An 11,370-nucleotide genomic window follows, 5' to 3' on the forward strand; every position below is an offset into this window, starting at 1 on the left:
AACCACTCAGGAAACGGCAGATGTTGGCGAGGATGCGGAGAAAGGGGGACCCTGCTACACTGTTGGTAGGAATGCAAGCTGGTGCAGCCACTCTGGAAAACAGTATGGAGGTTCCTCAAAGAGTTGAAAATAGAGGGGTGCCTGGGTGGCTCAGTCGTTAGGCGTCTGCCTTCGGCTCAGGTCATGATCCCGGGGTCCTGGGATCGAGCCCCTCATCGGGCTCCCTGCTCAGCGGGAAGCCTGCTTCTCCCTCTCCCACTCCCCCTGCTTGTGTTCCCTCTCTCGCTGTGTCTCTCTCTGTCAAATAAATAAATAAAATCTTTAAAAAAAAAAAAGAGTTGAAAATAGAGCTACCCTATGACCCAGCAACTGCACTACTGGGGATTTACCCCAAAGATACAAATGTAGTGATCCGAAGGGGCACTTGCACCCCAATGTTTATAGCAGCGATGTCCAGCATAGTCAAACTATGGAAATAACCCAGATGTCCATCGACAGATGAATGGATAAAGAAGATGTGGCGTGTGCGTGTGCACGCGCGCAAACACACACACACACACACACACACACACACACACACACACGGAATACTACTCAGTCAACAAAAATGAAATCTTGCCATTTGCAATGATGTGGATGGAACTAGAGGTTATTATGCTAAGCGAAATAAGTCAAAGAGAGAAAGATAATTATCATATGATCTCACTCATGTGGAACTTAAGAAACAAAACAGAGGATCATAGGGGAAGAGGAAAAAATAAAACAAGATGAAATGAGAGAGGGAGACAACCATAAGGGACTCTTGATCATAGGAAACAAACTGAGGGTTGCTGGAGGGGAGGGGGGTGGAGGGATGGGGTAACTGGGTGATGGACATTAAGGAGGGCATGTGATATAATGAGCAACGGGTATTATATAGGACTGATGAATCACTGACCTCTACCTCTGAAACTAATAATACATTACGTTTCTTAATTGAATTTAAATTTAAAAAACAACAAAAAAATAAAGTTAATCTAAAGCAAAAAAAACCCAAAACCCAAAACCCAAAACAAAACCAAAAAACTTGGGTTGAACAGGGGCAAGTTAGAGCTAGCACACCCATGCAGAAGGCTGGAGGCAGAGAGGTTTAGGAAAGTAGAAACCTCTGAAAATTCCCAAAAGGCTGGGGAAAGCTTTGTGTTACTCCATGTTATGGAATCAGGTAGTCGTGACCATCTCATCTAGCTCTCATTGGTGGGGGAAGCCTCAGCTTCCATCTGGGTAACAGCAGGAAAGAAAGCAAAACAGAAAATGGCCTGTGGGTCCTGCTACTAGAACCACCTGACTCTTGGGCTAGCCATATAAGTCACTGTGCACTCATGGGCCTGCCTGCTAGTTTCTCCGGTCTCTGGGGCTGGTCAGAGTGGCCTGGTCAGCTCTGGCCTCAGCTCTTATCACTCCCTCAAGGAGTGTCACAAGGAACGATGTAGATAAGTATTGTAGATCGTAGAGTCTAGGGGGTTAGGGAAGAGAGACAGCAGCGTGGGCCTGAGTGATTAGGTATCTGATCTGCACTTGAGAGAGGCCAGATTAGGCCAGGTAGGGCCACAAGCAAAAGTTGAGGCCCAGGAGGTAGGGACAGCTTCAGGGTGCTGGGGTACAGAGTTCCCCAGAGCATTTGGGATATAACTGAGACAGGAAAAAGAGCAAATGTATTCCAAGAATATACGTCAGCAACTGAGCCTTAGATACCAAATCTGCATTAAGTCCAAGGAACAAGGAATGGTTAGAAATGGAAGCCCAGTGTCAGGAGCAAGTAAATGCAGAAACAGAACAGAAAACAGGGTCAAGGCAGGAATGAGCAAAAGGTACAGGATTTCTAGCCACAGTTGGAGGTTACCTGGGGCTTTCTCTCCTTAATGGGAGGTAGAGGTTGGGGAAAAAGCGTATGCCGTGCACATTAAAACAGACCTTTTTGTGTGTGTTCAACATACACAAAATTTACCATTTTAATGATTTTTAAACATGCAGTTCAGTGGTATTAAGTACATTCACGTTGGAGTACAACATCCCCACTATCCATCTCCAGAACTTCTTCATCATCCCAAACTAAAGCTCCATATCCATGAAACAACTCCCCATTTCCCCTGCCCCAGGCCCTGGCAACCACTGTTATACTTTCTGTTTCTATGAATTTGACTACTCTATGTACTTCATATAAGTGGAATCATACACTATTTGTCGATTTATGTCTGGTTTATGAAACATAGCTTTTTTTTAAGGTTTTATTTATTTATTAACCATGAATCATGGAACACTACACCAAAAATTAATGATGTACTATATGGTGACTAACATAATAAAAAAAAAAGATTTTATTTATTTATTTGGGAGAGAGAGAGAGAGCACAAGCAGGACCAGGGGCAGAGGGAGAAGCAGACTCCCCCCTGAACGGGGAGCCCGACATGGGGCTCAATCCCAGGATGCTGGGATCATGACCTGAGCCATAGGCCCCTTAAGTTCCTAAGGAATCTGTTGTCAAATGAGCCCCAGGTCATACCTCTATTAGGTCTTTCAATAAACTAACCATCGGGCCCTTATCCACCACTGGTTGTGATTCTCCCCTTGATGGAGATGAGCAAGTCAAGAGCAAGTTAGTCAAGAGCAGGATGGTCCATTTTCTCCCTTTCCATCATTTCTGCTGGTGCTGTCAATTTGCCTCCTCTGTCCCCCAGTGTTGATCACCAATAGACCTAACATTGGTATGGTGATCAACACTGGGGGACAGAGGAGGCAAATGAAATTGTTCCTCCGCATAGTGAAAGCATTTCCAACAAATCATAGGTAGTCTGGCATCTAAACAAGTGCATTTGGACTCAGATAACCATGAAGCTCTTTTCATTAACTAAGGTTTGATTTGGTCTGGGACTCCCTTGATGATACCACCTATCTCAGCCTCCCTCACCTATCTGATTTGTGCCCAGAGTAAGATGGATATACCCTTCCACTGCCCAGCACCACCCGACTCTCACCTTAAGATAGTCGGTGGGGCCTGCTTGACTCTTGATCTTGGGGTAGTAAGTTCAAGCCCCACATTGGGTGTAGAGATTACTTAAAAAAATAAAAATAAAATCTTTTTAAAAAATGGGGAAAGATAGTCCTCTGATTTTCCAGCATCAGGCATCTGCCCTCCTCCTAGGATTAGGGCCTACTTCATCATCCCCTCTGTGTTCAAGGGTGTCAACCATCTCTCTATGGCCCCAATCATTGGTTCTGATGGTCCTCTACACCATTTCTCCTAGAAGGCCTAAGAATCTTCATGCAAATCAGATGCCTGGGGGCTGCTGTGACATCCCAGGACTCTCAAGGCCATATGCAATCGAGTCTCACCATGACCCTTGTGACTTGTGGATTTTACTTTTGAAAGAGATGATGGAGGGGCAAGTTGAAGACTGTAGTCTCATGACCAGACACTGCCAGAGGGCTTTGCTGAAAGGCTCTTGTCAACCAGAGAAATTTAAACACTATCACCCTCATGGTCTGACAGTGAACAAGGAGGAGGAGGAAAGCACATGGGCTTTGGCAAAAACTGTGATTCAGACCCTAATTCCTTCATCTACTAGTTGGGTGACCTTCACAAATGATTTAATTTGGCTAAGCCACAGTTTTCTCATTTGTAAAACCGGAATAATATTATACCTAGTATGTAGAGCATATCAGTTTGTATTAGCATTGGCTCTGAGAAACAGAAATACAATAGAAGTGATTTAAGCAATATTTTATTTTTCTTTCACATGAAGTCCCGAGTTAGAAAATGCAGAGCTTCTCCACAATGTCCTCAGGGACCCCCGGCTCATCTCACTGTTCTTCATTCCTCAGTGTGGCCCTCGCTCTCATGGTCCAAGATGGTAACTAGGGCGGCAACCATCACATCTGTGTTCCAGGAAGCAGGATGGAGGATGGGATGAAGAGGAGGAAAAGAGCATGTACCATTTATCTTTTGAGGACAACTGCCAGAAGCTGCCATACAACACTTCTGCTTATATCTCACTGACAAGAACTTAGTTGCCTGGTCATATCTAGCTGCAAGGGAGGTTGGGAAATACCAGGCAGCCGTGGGCACAGCTAAAACTTGGGAATCCTATTACTAGGAGAGAGGAGTGAGGTGTTTTGGAGAGGACAGTCTGAGGCTATGTTAAAGACTCAAGTGCTTATAAAGATTCAAGAGTTCCATCAATACATGTCAGTTAATTTTAATATTCTTCATTGAGGAGTAACTCAGGGAAGCAGGGGTAAGAGTGTCCCCTTAAAGAAGAGAAAATGTAGCTTTCGTTCTATCTTTTGTCTTCTTTTTCTTTCAAGTCTTTATTTACATTTCAGTTAGTTAGCATACAGTGTAATACTAGTTTCAGGTGTCCAATATAGTGATTCAACACTTCCCACACAGCCCCCTGGCGTTCCTAACAGCAAGTGCCCTCTTTAATCCCCACCAGCTATTTAAGCCACCCCCCTGCCCACCTCCCCTTTGGTAACCATCAGTTCTCTATAGTTAAGAGTCAGCTTCTTGGTTTACCTCTCTCTCTCTCTCTTTTTTCCCCTTTGCTCATTTGTTTTGTTTCTTAAATTCCACATACGATCTTTTGTCTTAAGACAGTGACTCATCCCAGACATTGTGGCCTATGAGGTGTTGACTTAAAATTTTCAAAGTTGTTATCTCCTTTACAGAATTAAATAAGTGATACTCTAATGGGACTGAACTTGCTTTGAGAGTCTCATATTGACTCACTATAAGCCAACTACTGGCATGGCAAGGCAGACTCTCAGAAGGGAGCATATCAATATCCTAACCATATAGTCCCTAAAAGGGACGATTTTCAAAATATCTGTGTATATCCTCATACCCCATTCCCCATCACTATGACGGTTTCCTTTTCTGTAGAATCTTCCACCGTCTAGCGCCTGCTCAGCACTGTCTTTAACATGAATCGGACTTGCCCTCTGCCCTCAGCTTACGTTCAGTCTGCGATGCAGCAAAGTGCCTAGAGAATCTTGCTTCTTCTCTACCTTAATAATTCTTGTATCAGGGACACCTGGGTGGCTCAGTTGGTTAAGCGACTGCCTTTGGCTCAGGTCATGATCCTGGAGTCCCAGGATCGAGTCCCACATCGGGCTCCCTGCTCAGCAGGGGGTCTGCTTCTCCCTCGGACCCTCCCCCCTCTCATGCGCGCTCTCTCTCTCTCATTCTTTCTCTCAAATAAATAAATAAAAATCTTAAAAAAAAAAATTCTTGTATCACTCACTAACTGAGATGATCTCTTTCATTCTAGAGAGCAAAGCCCCTAATCACATTCAGAGAAAACCCAAGGTACTGGCATTGGAAGAACTGGTTAATTAACTGGGGACAATTAGGATAGAATTCCAGAATTACAGGGACGTGGTGGTCAGATTTCAGTCTAATGGCCTTCAAGAGGCTATTTTAGCAGAACTCCATCCCATCTTTCTTTCTATTGAAATATTACATTGCATCCCAATACGTAGAACTAATAATGGCAGAGCTGGCCTGATTGTAGGTGGGAAGAGCCCAAAGCCCAGCCCACTCAGCTTGCCTCTTACCAAGCACCTTCACTCCCATGTGAGGAGTCTCTGGGTACCTCCATAAAACTCTAGGGCTCTATCCAGTCATCTTAGTTTGAACATCCCCATTTTGGTCCATTCCCTTGCTTTAAGGCTGGTCAGGTGAAGGGGAAAGAAAAGAGTTTTAGAAACAGGCAGTCCAGGTGTGAAATGTTGAGATCTTACTAGCTGTGTGATGTTTGGCCACAATTTTCCCATTTGTAAAAGGGAGATTATAAAAGCTGTTTTCCTGCATTATAATGAGAATTAAAGTAAGTTTAAGATATAAACTTTCCAACACCAAAGCAGGTTCTCAGTAAATGTTTCCTTCCCCTTAAAATAAGATGACATCTAGCACATCTTTCTTTCTTTCTTTTCTTTTTTAAGTTTTTATTTTAATTCCAGTTAGTTAACATACAGTGTTATACGAGTTTCAGGGGTACAATATAGTAATTCAACACTTCCATACATTACCCTGGAGACATCTAGCACATCTGAACAGATGTTGAAGATCTTCTCCCCACCACATTGATCACTGTGTCTGTAGATGAGTGTGCCTTCATGTAAGTATCTAAGAAGGCATGAGCGAGCCTTTATGTACATATCTAAACAGTACAGGCACCTCTGAGTAGTTTTAGGAACTGGCAGCTAATGATTATTGTGGTTTGTGTAAACTGTCCTCAGGCATTAATCGAGTTAATGAAAGTACTATCAGATAAGGCTGTGACACAGAATGGACAGATAAGCTTCCTACGTTTGAAAACATTCATCAAAGAAAAACTGGATCTATGAGCTGGCAATCACAATAAAAAATCTGAATGTGAAGAAATAAAGAAAAGTTTCTCCTACCCACCAGTTTGGGCAGAGCAACCAGAGTACTTGTATGCTCAGTGTATGGCACCTCGGGTCAGTTTATATAAAGGTCAAATTAGGTGAAGGGAGCCAGTGAGGCCAGAGAACAACTCCTCCAGCATGGGATTCATGGACACCATCACAAAGAAGGTGGCTCGAGCCTGGGATCTGAGGGAGTTTACTAAATTCTAAATTCTGGTTTAGAAGCAGAGAGCAGCACATAATGGATAGTGGTTGTTGAAGGCGAAATAAGAGCCCCCAAAGATACACATATGCTATCTCTGGAACCTATGAATATATCACGTCACAGGGCAAGGGAACTCATGGAACCATGGCAAGGGTTGCAAATAGAATTAACGTTGCAAATCAGCTGACTTTAATATAAGGCAATTATCCTGGATTATTCTGGTGGGCCCTCTGTAATCATAAGGGTCCTTAATATAGAAGAGGGAAGCAGAAAAGTCAGAAGGAAATGTGATGCCAGACATAGAGGGTGGAGTGACTCCATGTGAGGACTCACCCTGCCATTGCTGGTTTTGAGGATGGAAGGGGGCCATGAGCCAGGAAATGCAGGTGGGCTCTAGAAGCTGGAAAAGTAAGGAAAAAGATTGTCCCCTCCAGGGCCTCTAGAAAGGAACACAGCCCTACTGACACCTCAATTTTAGCCCAGTGACGCCAATTTTGCTCTTTTGATCTCTAGAACTACAGGATCATAAATTTGGGTTGTTTAAGCCACCAAGGTTGTGATCATTTGTAATTGCAGCATAAAGAACTAATACAACAGGTGATAGGCAAAAACTGGGGGGTCAAGGGGATTTTGCACCAGTGAGCCCAGTCGTGGGAAACTAAATGTTACAGAAACTGGGGAGGTAAAGCCAAATGTGTCAGGGCTTACGGTAGCTTAACAGCCAGCTCTCTGGCTTATTGGCTTGTTTGTTGGCTAAATTGGATTTGGCCACTCCTTACAATCCCGACCTGTAGAGAAAAGGCAGCACACAATATGGGCAAACTTTCCTAGTCAGTTACCCTATGATCTTGGAAACTAATGGTCTCCAGAGCCCCCATTATAGTCACTGCTGGGGAATTCTACAGGCTTCCTGACACTTAAGCTATCAGAACTGCTTCTCAGATAGACTGTCTGAGTGCCTGTCTTCCTCTTAAAAATTCTCAGAAACTCAGTCTATTTTGTTTCCATCTTCAGAGCTGAGAAGAAAAAAAAATACCTATATGCAAGTGAATAACACAAGATGATCATATTATTAATGATAACAATAGATATCATTTGAGTTTCCTAAGCACACTTCACAAAACTTGATAAACCTCATTTCTTTTAGTCATTATGATCCCATAAGGTACACACTATTATTATCTTCATCTTATAGGTACAAGGAGTAAAATCCAGAGCGATTAATGAACCTACCCTAAATTATACAGCTAGCAAGCGGAAACCCAGCTCAATCTTAACTGCAAAGCCCATGCACTGTCTCCCATGGCCTTGAGTACCACACTACTTCTCCACAATTAGCTGCAGATTGGGAAGCTCCAGCTTTCTGTAGCTCTCCCAACACCAGGGCAGAGATTCTGACTGAAAGTCACTTCCAGCACTAAAATAGCAAACATGGTTCAGAAATCGAACATGTTTTTCCACCCTAACTCCCATGCTACATTGGTGTACTCAGTGTCATTCCCTTCTTAGGCTCCCAGTCAAATAATCCCTCTCTTCCTGGCCTGACTTCCCATCCCCTCTTCCGTATTCCCTCTCAAACCCCATTTGCCATGACTGATGGAGGAGAGAAGGGGAAAGGAGAGGGGGCAGAGGAAGACAGGGACCGGGCTAGGCTGATGGAGTGGTAAGCATCCTGAGCCCTGTGTAAGAATGGGCAGCACTGGTGCCCAGCAGATCTAGAAGCTAAAGGCTGGGGTCCTTTAGTTCAGAGTCAAAACTAGCTCCCAGCTCAAGCCATACCCCAGGCCTTCTCTTCCCTACATGCCTCCACCCCAGTCCTGCTTGGGATTCCCAGATCCATCGTACTAGAAGTAAAGAGGTAAGCCATAGGAGAGAGCACAAAGAGAAATGAAGAAGAGGCAGAGAGATTCAACAGAATGCAGCTCCAGTTCAGTTTCATTTACAGTTTCTTGACTGCTTCCCCTGAAAAGCTCCAACCCCCCGGCCGTGCCTGCCCTGCTTTGTGCCCTTAAGGATTCCATTCTGTCGCTAGCCTACATCAGAGCTCTTTCCTCCTGGGGAAGATAGGTGTCAGTCTAGGTGCCCAGGCCTTTGTTCAACAAACATCACTGAGCACCAACTGTATGCCAGTCAGTGCTCTAGGCAAGGTGATTCAGAGATGAACAAGAAAGATGGTTCCCATCAAAATGCATCTTTCAGGAGCAAAGTCCTATGTAAAGAAATCCAGAAAGCCTTTCCAAAGAGAGTTCACCAGACACTCAGAGCTACCATGGGGTCCAAGCTTTGAAACAGACTGACACATTTGCTTAAACTCTAAAGTTCCTTAAGCCTGGCAACTCAGATCCTCTGAGTATATGCTTAATCTTTAAGGACGCTGGTTATCATGCAAGGAAGTTAACGGTTTCATCTTAACATGCCAACTCCGATTAGCTGGTAGTGATTGCATGGAACCCTGTCTTGAGGACTGTGGAACCTCCATCAGGGCTCAAGCAGGAAAAGGGGCTGTGGGAGATGAACGATGCCTGCCACATATATTTAAGGGATGAGTGAGGACAAATGTGCTACATATTACTGTCCCAGCCCTAATGTACATCCTACTATGGTTTCTATGGTCATTTCATACCTGTTCATTTCCCAACTAGGCAACAAGTTCTAGAGAAGGCAGCATTGTGCAGTGGAAAGAGCACTGGAAGCTGAGCAGAGAAGCTTTTCTTTCTCTTCTGGAGCACGGCATGGTGGAATGGAACGAGCATGAATCAGAGAGGCATGGCTTTGGAGCTGGGCATCCACACTGTTCCACTGATCCTGCACATGGTACAGTGGATTCTTGTTTTTCATGGTAGTTATGCTCTATAAAGTTGCTACAATACTGAATTAGCAAATACTGAACTATTAGTCCCGGGGAAATACAGGGTTAGATTCCTGTGGGCCCCCAGTCATGACATTTTCATCAACCAGTCAATGTATAACTTCATTTTATGTTTGTTTCTGTTTAAAGACAGACAATTTAATACATATTATTGGTTCCTTAACACTGACCTCACAGCACTATAACTCCTGCCTAAACAAAGCTTACTGAACACATTTTCTCTGTAAGGCACGTCATGGCCTTCTTGTGCTTAGGAGCACAGACAGCACTTCAACGTTACACCTGGGGGCCATCTGAAATAGTGATGTCACCAACATCAGCACAAAATGTGAAAAATGTGGCACTAAATAGACTGGAAACGGGAACCTTGTTAACAGTGTGGGAGCTGAAACAGAAAGGCCAAGTATTGCCTTTTTTATGTTAGCTGGGAACGTGTGCCTAAAACAATTCAATTTTTTCACCACTCTGCACACGTCTGTGAACACTGGGAAAGCACCTCGGGTATTGATGTGGGGTTACAAATAAATTTTAGGGAGTAGGCAAATTTGCAAATCCAGATTCAGTGAATAACGAAGGTGGGCCGTACTTACCCTCTGTGAGCCTCCGGAATGCTACCTCTCTGACCCTACAGATTAAAGGAGACAAGGTATGTAAAATGCTTCACATGATTCCAGCTAGTTCTTTACCCAAATATTTGCATTTTCACCTTTTGTACCTTGTCTGCCATGCTCGATCCTGAGACATAAGTAAATAGCAAGAAATTTCCAGCTAAATGTACCATCCCGGGAGCCTAGACCAAAAACTACTCCCACCAGCTCAAGTAGAAAAGGAGGTAGTTCGAACTGAAACAAAAGGTACTCTCCAGGGGCTCTGAAGTGCAGGGATGAGCCCCGCCAGGACGCCACCCCCAGCCCGGGATGGGACTGAAACAGGAAGGTGACATGCTGTGCAGTTATCTCACGTGGCTGCGTCATCTGCCGTCCCTGCTTCTCTCTGGGCGTCTGCTACACTTTCTGCTTCTCTCGGGAGACAGCTTTCCTCTGCTTTCTCTGGCTTCCTCGGACCCTCGTAATTTGGGCTCATGTGTGGTTCTGTCTTCCACAGAGCCGATCCCAGCCTGACATGACACGCTGGGGCACACTGTAGTCTCTGTCTGTCTAGCGCCGTTCCCCCGCCCCTGGTAACAGAGGAGGTGACCATACCTCTGGCTCCAGGCCTGGCCCCTGACTCTTTCTCCTGAGAATCTGATGCTCTCTTAGTTATCTTCTATCACTTCCGTCCTTACTTTGTGTCTCTTTGTGCTGCCTCGTGGCTTTTGTTCCCTCAGAGCTCTTGTTTATTCACAGCTTCTGCTTACTCATGAAGTCTGAATACTGCCTCTCTCTGTGTTGGCTTCTGCTTTCACACATTGTCTTTTCTTGTTTCTCCAGTTCTGAATCCTGAAAGAGAAAAATCACTGGCACAGTTAATTGCCACTTTTTTGGGCAAAACTTTCGTGCCCAGGACACTCTATAGACTAATGTCCAGCCTATTGATCGGCTGCTCCTAGGTAAGTGCCTGCCATTGTCCAATAAGCTGTGAGCAGGGTTGTAGGGGTAGGAAGGGTGCATATGGTATGGAATGCGGTCACCTACCTTTAAGGATTTAGATCAAGCTGGTTATCCACATACCTATCTTTTTTGAACGCCCCAAGTCCAACCTATGAAGAACTCCAGTTAGCTCTACTCTTAAAACGTATGTATGTATGTATGTATGTTTAAAGATTTATTTATTTATTTTAGTGAGAGCGTGTGTGGGGGAGGGGCAGAGGGAGAGTCTCAAGCAGACTCCATGCTGAACACAGAGCCTCACGTGGGACTCTATCTCA

The 11,370-nt window shown here is 44.5% G+C and overlaps 1 long non-coding RNA gene across 1 annotated transcript; it reads right to left on the reverse strand.

The window, feature by feature from the left end:
- Positions 1 to 3,787: 3,787 nt before the first annotated feature.
- LOC116646356 lies at positions 3,788 to 10,937 on the reverse strand. Its single transcript, XR_004302112.1, has 4 exons — positions 10,706 to 10,937; positions 10,094 to 10,128; positions 9,258 to 9,439; positions 3,788 to 3,915 (listed from the first exon to the last, which is right to left on the reverse strand). It is a non-coding gene; the product is annotated as an uncharacterized LOC116646356 (long non-coding RNA).
- Positions 10,938 to 11,370: the final 433 nt, after the last annotated feature.

Source organism: Phoca vitulina, unplaced genomic scaffold, assembly GCF_004348235.1.
Source record: "Phoca vitulina isolate PV1807 unplaced genomic scaffold, GSC_HSeal_1.0 scaffold36, whole genome shotgun sequence".
In the NCBI taxonomy this organism is placed as follows: domain Eukaryota; kingdom Metazoa; phylum Chordata; class Mammalia; order Carnivora; family Phocidae; genus Phoca; species Phoca vitulina.